The following is a 6,649-nucleotide window of genomic DNA, read 5'->3' as shown; positions in this document are numbered from 1 at the left end:
AGGCTCCCTGCTGAGCAAGGAGCCCAATGCGGGACTCGATTCCAGGATGCTGGGATCATGATCTGAGCCGAAGGCAGCTGCTTAACCAACTGAGCCACCCAGGCGTCCCCCAAAGTTCATTTTTGCTTTTGTTTCCTTTTGCCTTTGGAGACATGTCTTGAAAGAAGCTGCTGTGGCCAATGTCAAAGAGGTTACTGCCTGCATTTTCCTCTAGGATTTTACATCACAAAATGGGCAGAAGACATGAACAGACACTTCTTTAAAGAAGATATACAAATGGCTAAAAGACACATGAAAAAATGTTCGTCATCATTAGCCATCAGGGAAATTCAAATGAGAGCTAATAATAAAGTGGGTGCCTGGGGGCTCAGTGGGTTAAAGCCTCTGCCTCTGGCTCAGGTCATGATCCCAGGGTCCTGGGATTGAGCCCCACATCAGATTCTCTGCTTGGCAGGGAGCCTGCTTCCTCCCCTCTCTCTCTCTCTGCCTGCCTCTCTGCTTAGTTGTGATCTCTGTCAAATAAATAAATAAAACTTTTTAAAATAATACTAATAAAGTTGCAATCCTTATCATTTAATTTATTCACAGATATCTACATTAAATTATGTGTGAAATGATATCTACTCTTTCTTTCAAATGTGTCCATTTGCTCTGGTGGGTGATTTCAAAAGCAGGAAAATTCATTAAACAAAACAGACTCGATAGATTAACGTCTCTGGTCTCCAAGTTGTTACTCCTTTACTAATCCAAGCTTGATGAAGACTTTCTTTATAAGCTTTTCTCCTCAAATTGGATACAGACACCCACCCTAATATCTGCTTCTTAGCAACCAGCCAGTTGGCCCCAAACCTAACCCAGAACAATCTATCCTTTGCAGACCCTAAAAATTGGTTCATTTTTTTATCACAGACATAAAACATTTATTTAATATTTGCCTTTCACCTCTACCCTTTTAAAACATCAGCTAACATATCCTCCTGCAAGATTCTCCTTCATGCCCTGGAGTTCACAATTCCAATGTTCAACTGAAAACTGTTCATCTTTCTCCACACACATGTTTTCTTATTTCAGACACCTACCATTCTCTAAGGATGTAAGACACAATTTGCACAACCTGGATGTCATTGTCCTTCAAACTAAAACCTAATTTTCCCCCAGCTATACCTCAGGCCACTTGCATCCCAATACAGAACCCAGAAGCCTCTACCCTGAATTCTCTGAATGGTCATCCCACATGTTATTCCTCTGAAAGGCACTGGCCTATCTAGGAAGAAGTAGAGAACACCCCCCCCCAAAAAAAAGAGACACTGGCCTTACTATTACATGGCCAGTAAACCTTGAGAAAATTTGGTCTCTCATATTAAAAATTACATATCCAAAGACATTTCCAGTATCTCCACAGTATTTCAAGAATGTTTTGTTTATTGGATTCTGAATTTCTCCACTACAGCCATTAATAAAATGCAATTACATGAGTACTCCCATAGTATTTACACAGAATTTCATTTACAAGTGGCCATTAATCACTATTGTTGCAGCAGGAATTTCTGTCTTATTCAAAACTCGATGTAAAATGAAACGGACTGTAATTTTGCTGAAGATTCCTTGAAGAATGAGTGTATCAGCAGCTGAACACAGTGCAAACCAGGTAGTTTATATTTTTCTTCTCGTGCACACAGAAAAGAATCTGGATACACAGTGGTCATGACTCAAAGAACAAAGGGGCAGACAGTTGAAAAACAAGCATTGATTAGGGCAGAAGTATTCATCAGCCACCAACTGGTCTTGCAAAAAATACATGTAATTGATGGAAGAGAGGGTATAAAAAGATACAAAGGTGCTCCCCAGCAGAAGGATGCTTTGGGTGGCTCTGACCTCGGGGGAGCTTCTGGGGGACACTTTGGTCCTATAAATGTGTTGGACCTGCTGCTTATGCCATACAGGGTGGAAACGATGAACCCACTGGCCCAAGTTATGAGTCCCAAGCACAAAACATCATGGGAGGTTATCAATACCGTATATAGTAAGTCTGTGTCTTTGTCATGAAGTGCAGAAGCACAGTATCCAAATTCCGTATTTTTTTAAAGATTTTTATTTATTTATTTGATAGAGAGAGATCACAAGTAGGCAGAGATGCAGGCAGAGAGGGGGAGGGGGAAGCAGGCTCCCCGCTGAGCAGAGATCCCGATGTGGAGCTAGATCCCAGGACCCTGAGATCATGACCTGAGCCGAAGGCAAAGGCTTAAACCACTGAGCCACCCAGGCACCCCCAAATTCCGTATTTTTTGAAGTGTTTTTGTTGTTCTGTATCTCAGTCATATACACAGGAACAATAATATTTAGGTTTATATTCAGGATCCAGCAAAGGATATTTGAGGGGCCAATGTACTGGGGAGGTTTCCCTTTAAGTGCTGCCCACCAGGAGTTCCAGGGGCTGATGGTGATGGCATGGAAGACACTCAGGAGGCACATGGTGCCCATAGACAACCCCCTGGACACTCTGTGGATGAAGAAAACAACTTTGTATCCAAAGTCACTGAGAAAATATCTCAACTCAAAAGCCTCCATGGTCTCTGGGATTCCTCTGGAGAGAATGTCCAAGGAGTTAGTTAAAGTCAAATGCCTGAGAAGCAAATCTGTGGACTTTGACCTGTATCCCCTTAAGCCAAGAGATGATGAACAATGACAGAAAAGCAAGAAGTTCCCTGGGTTCCAAGGACCACCTGCAATAGGAAGATTACAGCAAATTTCACACCCATTAAGGCCATTCTGTCACTCGCCGGGGCTCAGCATTCGCATCCACAAAGAGAGGAGTCTGCATGAACACATGATCTGTGCACTGTTTGTGGAAAATAAATTCAAAATTCTCCCCTTGCTATTACTTACCCCTGAGACTTTCTTTCCCATACACGTGTCTTCATTAATTAATAATTTCTCAAGTTTGATGTATTTCTTTGTATAGTACTCATTGAGTCACTCTTACTCATGCTTTACCTATTGTAAACTATTTAGTATTTACAAGTATGTGCATTTTACAGTCAAGAATTTAATTATAATGAGATCATATGACTCATTTAAATATTGCAATGGCCAGGTTGCAATAAATTTGGGTGTTTACCAGCAGGCTATACTCTCATAGCTACCTGGTCATATATTTTTTTTTTTTCTTAAGACTTTATTTATGGGGCCCCTGGATGGCTTCATCTCAGGTCATGATCCCAAGGTCCAGGGATGGAGCCCTGCACTGGACTCCCTGCTCAGCGGGAAGCCTGCTTCTCCCTCTCCCACTCCTACTCCCCCTGCTTGTGTTCCCTCTCTCACTGTGTCTCTCTCTCTGTCAAATAAAAAAATAATTTTTTAAAAAATACTTTATTTGTAACTAATCTCTATACCCAACATGGGGCTCAAACTCAGAGCTGAATTCTTATTATCAAGCACTGCACACTCCACCAATGGAGTCAGCCAGGTTTCCCTACCTGGTTGTATCCTTAAATAACCCACTTTTATGCATGTATACATTATCATCTTTGAAATTTATTTCAATTTAGGTTTGGTTGTGCCAATTTCTCATTCTTGTTAAACTAATTTTTCCATTAACCATCATCACTTATGAGTGAAGATAAAAACTTAGTAAGAACCTGAATATTGTCCATGAACAAAATGGATTTACCAAATATGAACCAGTATTAATACAGCAACAGAAGTAATCATGTAATTTTTTTGGCCAATGGAACCAACCATCGAAATTATTGTGTAATATTTCACTTTTACCCTAAACTGTGGGATTTGTAATTTAAATAAAACATGTAGAGATGGATAAAACATTTAGAGTAGGAGCTAAATTATTCCTCATTAGAGAGCATACAATTAGCTGTGATTTTTTTTTAAAAAGCAACTGAAACTAATCAATTTGAAAAAGATAATAAAATACAAAACAAGCATGCAAAACAAATCTCAAGGCATGAAATCTTGTGCATTGAATAGGGGAAATGCAAGGGTGAGCCTAAAAATTATGTTAGAACTTTGAAAACTATGTAAAATATCAGAAGATACATTTAAGGGGCGCCTGGGTGGCTCAGTCGTTCAGTGTCTGCCTTCGGCCCAGGTCATGATCCCAGGGTCCTGGGACTGAACCCCCTCTCCCACACCATCTCCTGTGTTCCCTCTCTCACTGTGTCTCTCTGTCAAATAAATAAAATCTTTTTTTTTTTTTTTAAGATACATTTAAGCTGAAAACATGCTGAGGTCCTTAATTTTTCTGCTCTCCAAATCCCTCACATGTTGAAGTTACCTTTTCCTGAAAGTTTCCTTTCCTAACTTCACAGAGGAAAATTGTCCTTCCTTGATCAAAAGATTACAAATCTTTTCAGGAGACACTATCTCCATAGATGCATCAAGCATAAATACAAGAAAAACAATTATGATTCTCCAAATGCCACTCAGTCCCATTGCTCACATTGAGATAGGATGTGCTTAGCTCCATGAAACTCATTATCACATGCACAGAAGTTTAATGAGGTAACTATACCAATCATGTCAATTTCTCTGTGGTTTCACAGCGCAGACTAAATAGCATATTAATTTCTGAATTGCAGGTTTTTAAAAATATTTTATTTGTTTATTTGACACATTGAGAGAGAGATCACAAGCATGCAGAGAGAGGGGAGAGGAAGCAGGCTCCTCGCTGAACAGAGAGCCCAACATTGGGCTGGATCCCAGGACCCTGGGATCATGACCTGAGCCAAAGGCAGAGGCTTAACCAACTGAGCCACCCAAGTGCCCCTTCTGAATTGCAGTTTTAAGGACTGCAAACATCAGACTGTGTTACTACTTTCAGTGAACTCCAACAATCTCCATTAGGGAGGGATATGCTTTAAACTATGTTGGGAGCAGTTAGTCCCATGGATGACCTCAGACTCCGGAAATATGTAACTCCGTAACTCTGTACGGACCTCAGTTTCTCCATAACATGGCTTGTGCTTCAGGAATTGTTGTTCCTATCTGTACAGATCTGACATCAAGCCACTTTCTTCACATGTAGAATCCTTTTTCCAACCATGAGTTCCAACCTGGATCCAGACCCAGATACACCTCCTTCCCTTACACATTGTGTCACTTGGACTGACACTCACTCCAGTCTTTCCTGCTGCCAGGATGTGGGCTCACTGGGCCAGTCATGACAGTCCCTGCTTGTGTGTGGGAGGGAAGCAGCCAGTATTAAGATAAGGGCTTGTGGTTCTGTGACCTCACCTCCCCCACAGAACTGCAATTATCACTTCACCTCTCAGTGACACATAAGGCAGTTGAGACTAGGTTTTTAAAACTTTCTCCCAGGTCCCAATTCCCAGAAATAATTATAAGATCCTAGTGAGGCTCTTCAAAGAAACAAGTTTTGTGTGTGGGAGAAACTTCCTTTCTTCTACAACAGCTGGAGGCAAATAGGGTCTCCGGTGACAGAAGCAGGAAATGTTTGCATCTGACAGAGGAGGGGCTGGCAGTGATGCCAATGTATTTCACTGGACCCTTGTACTTGCCCAAGAATTTCACTGCCTCCTTCCCAGTAATTTTCTCTTTCTGCCTAGCCTAAGAACTACAAAATAAGGAAGGAGATGGGAGGATATAGAGAGCCTGACAAGGATTCAAGGAAAAGTGATACAAAGAGCATGGAATTAGCTAGAGATGCTTCTCCAGACTCAGTCCAATTGTTTGAAAAGCCTAGTTGTTAGGGATATTTCTAGGAATATATATTTTTCAATACTGGCCCAAAGAGAGATACAAATTCTAAGCTAAGCAATGTCTATAGGATAAGTGGCAATATTTACAGAAGAGGTCCCTCACAAACACAATACAAGGTCATACAGTTTTTTTTTTTAAAGATTTTTATTCATTTGAAAGGCAGAGATTACAAGTAGGCAGAGAGGCAGGCAGAGAGAGAGAGGAGGAAACAAGCTCCCCACTGAGCAGAGAGCCCGATGCAGGGCTCGATCCCAGGACTCTGAGACCATGACCTGAGCCAAAGGCAGAGGCTTTAACCCACTGAGCCACCAGGCGCCCCAAGGTCATACAGTTTTATCAACAGCATCCTACTACTCTTAAATGTTAGATAAACCATTGCTATGTAGGTGATCCAAAAATATTGAAGGATGACACTTCCTAAAAATTTCCAGAAATCTTACAAAGAAAACCACAAATATTTCACACTCCTCCTATCTGCCTAGGGATCCAAAGTTATGAAATATTATTTGAAAAGATTGCCATAAAATATTATGGCATGATCAAGCACAGCTTATATCTATATTCATGGATAAAAAGACTGAATATTGTTAAAATGACAGGTCTTCCCAAACTGATCTGTAGAGTCAATGAAATTTCAACCAAAATTCTGTGAAATTACTTGTAGGAATCAACTAACTGATTCTAAAGTCTATAGATAGAGGCATAAGACCCAGGAAAGCCAGCCCAGTGTCAAAGCAGAAGAAATATTCAGAGGACTGACACATCCCAATGTCAAGACTTAAGATAAAGCTACATTAATTAAGGCAGTGTATCTCTGGTAAAATAATGGGCAAATAGCTAAATAGAACAAAATAGAGATCCTAGAAATAGACTAACTCAAATACAGCCAACTGTATTTGTTGGTCTCACAGAG

General features: G+C 40.6%; 1 pseudogene; it reads right to left on the bottom strand.

The window, feature by feature from the left end:
• Positions 1-1,653: 1,653 nt before the first annotated feature.
• On the bottom strand, positions 1,654-2,768 carry LOC101687519 (annotated as a pseudogene).
• Between the last annotated feature and the right edge of the window lie 3,881 nt (positions 2,769-6,649).

The sequence above is a fragment of the Mustela putorius genome, unplaced genomic scaffold, assembly GCF_011764305.1.
Source record: "Mustela putorius furo isolate JIRA1106 unplaced genomic scaffold, ASM1176430v1.1 tig00000196_pilon_pilon_pilon, whole genome shotgun sequence".
Taxonomy (NCBI): Eukaryota; Metazoa; Chordata; class Mammalia; order Carnivora; family Mustelidae; genus Mustela; species Mustela putorius.
Note: the sequence above shows the minus strand (reverse complement) of the source record. Positions and strands in the feature narration are given on the sequence as shown.